The sequence below is a fragment of the Macadamia integrifolia genome, unplaced genomic scaffold (genome assembly GCF_013358625.1).
Source record: "Macadamia integrifolia cultivar HAES 741 unplaced genomic scaffold, SCU_Mint_v3 scaffold2706, whole genome shotgun sequence".
Taxonomy (NCBI): Eukaryota; Viridiplantae; Streptophyta; class Magnoliopsida; order Proteales; family Proteaceae; genus Macadamia; species Macadamia integrifolia.
In genome coordinates this window covers 7,586-10,310 of record NW_024868901.1, presented here as the reverse complement: position 1 = coordinate 10,310, position 2,725 = coordinate 7,586, and positions in this window count along the sequence as shown.

The window sequence follows — 2,725 nt, the reverse complement described above, 5'->3', positions numbered from 1 at the left end:
GGGCGGGGGGGTCGGGGGGCGGTGTTTCTTTTATAGTCAAAAGGTCAAAAGAAGGGGTATTATGGGGATTGGTCTTATGGCTCCTGATTGTCTACTGCAAGGGTAGTTAGGTAAATTTAGTTTCTTGTCTCGGGACCGAGTAGAGCGTTATTTGGCTTTTTTTGGGTACTTGGCTTGTCCCTAAGTTTAGGGACAAAGAAAAGAGTGATGTGGCACGAGGAGAGGATGACTAATGAGGTGTGATTAGGGGTGTCAACGGTCCGGGTTGGTGCGGTTTCGGTCCGGTTCCACCGGTTTCGGTGTGAGTTTGGAAGTGACCGAAACCGACCCATTAAGGATTTATCGGTTTCGGTCCGGTGTCGGCTTCGGTGCGGTTTGGGTTCGGGTTGGTACCGGTTTGGATTTATTAGGTTCATTTCGGTTTGGATCGGTTTTTTAAACCGGTATGGAGCCATTAGGAAACAACCAAATGATGAATTGTTGAACTTCGGTTTCTTAAATCGATTTGTAACCGGGTTGGTTTTCGTTTTTGGTCTAGTTTGGATTCGATTTTCCATACAAATGTATACAAAACTATTCAAATTTTGATTTTTTTAATGAATTTTGGAGTGTTTCGGTTTCTTACCGGTTTGGTTTCGGTTTCGGTCCGGGTTTTGAGCCGGTTTCGGTTTGGTTTTGGGTTCATCCGGTTTTCGGTGCGGTTCGGTTTGGTTTTGGGGTTACAATACTCGAAACCGAACCGAACCAATAAGGCTTCGGTTCGATTCGGTCCAGGTTGTTATCGGTTCGGTCCGGCCGGTTTTACCGGTTCGGTTTAGGAATTGACACCCCTAGGTGTGATGTAGCACAGGGTTGATGAGGCTGCACATGCAGGAACATATGGGGCGAGCAAGCTGTTGAGTTTGCCGGCCTGCCGAAGCTGGTGGCCTGTAGCATGGGAGGGCTGGGGCATGGGCTGGGTAGCAGTGGCTTATGTGTTGAAATGGGTTTAGGCATGGGTTGGTTGGAATCAAATCCTCTCAAGTGTAAGCGTGTTTAATGTGCATCAGACGGTCAGAGGTGCGTAAATGAGCATTTGCATGCCAGCCATTTGATGTGCGTTTGGCACATTAGGGCACTAGAGAGGGACTAGGTCCAGATTAGTTTGGGTTATTGGTAGAGATAGGTTTGGTCTGACTCGGATCAGACCACATTATTATATATTTATTTATATATTTATTTTTAATTTTTCTCCTCTCTTTCCTTTGATCTTTTTTACCCCCATATCTTCTCAACTATAAGTCCAATTTTTGCTAACCAAGTGTTGTAGGAAAAGATTTCACAAGTACTATATGCAAAAATTGGGCAAAGATTTGACCACGAACACAATTAAAACTACCCTCAAAGCGGGGACGGAGTATAAGTGAGTAGGGAAATGAGGTTGCGTTGGTAGAAAAGGATGGGGCAAGGTTGCAGAAAAAATGGTGGAGAAAAAACGATGAGCAGAGAAGGGGGTGAGAAGAGACGATGAGGGATGGAGTAAGAGGGGGGTAAAGAGTTTCTGAAATCTCACCTCCAACTAGAAAGAAGGAAAGGAGACGCCTCTTATTGGCCCTATGTGATATATTATTCTTTGCTTTCTGTGTGACGGCAATGTCAAAGGTGGAGAAGGCTTGATCAATTTTCCTGATTTTTAGTGTAGTTGCTTTCAGCTATTTTAGTATGTTCCATTGTACTATAATTTTTTAATTTTTAAATACAAAGGATTTTCTAAGGAAAAAAAATTCTTTTTTTTTCTGATTAATTTGTAAGGAGCTTACCTAGCTAGTAAGCTCAAACGTTCTTCTTTCCTCCTCCTTTGATATTTTCACCGACAGAAATTGTAGAAAATTTGAAAAAAAAAATTAGAAAAGGGCTAAGGGCGATCTTTCACATTTTAATCTACAGTAGACTAGACAAGAAAATTAAAGAAATCATAGACTACAAAAGGTTGTTGGCTTCTCTAGTCTTCTCTACTTTCATGGCGGAACGAATTCGAATAGTACCGTTTATTATGACAATGTTTTTGGTGACCGATCGACTTAGAGAAGTGTGAGATGCATTCCTTTTAATTAACTTGATTCGCTTGGTTGTCTTTCAATACACTATTATTGCTCAACTTGATTCGCTTAGTTGCCATCCTTCTTTTCTTTTCAGGTATCAGATTTTGGCTTTGAATGCACTCATGTATTAAGAAGAAATTGAAACGGGAAAACCTATAACAATAAATTAGGAAAACAAAATGAAAGATGAATAGAAAATTCTCTCTTTTTCAAGCTGAGGAAGAAAGACTTTAAATGTTTTTGAGTTTTTGTTTATGTTTCGAGCCCCACCCCAACCCTATCAGCAAGAGTTTGAGTTCCACTCTGTCTCGGACATTATCACCTCCTATGCTAGCCTATCTTCTCTTATTTTGTAGGAGTCCCACTGGTTGCCAATCTCTACATCCTATTAAGACTCCTACCTCACTAGAGTTCCATATGATATCAAACCCTATCCTCTCATAGAGTTTGTATTCTAATATAACTACTCCTATTAGATCTCCTTATCAGATAGAGTTTCCAATCATGTGGATTCCTATCTAGGCCATATATATAGACCACTAGGTTGTAATCTTCTCAAGTCAAGCAATACAATGTAGTTCCAATACTTAACATGGTATCAGAGCGCCTAGGGCCAACGCCCATCGATCCCAATATTTTTTTTT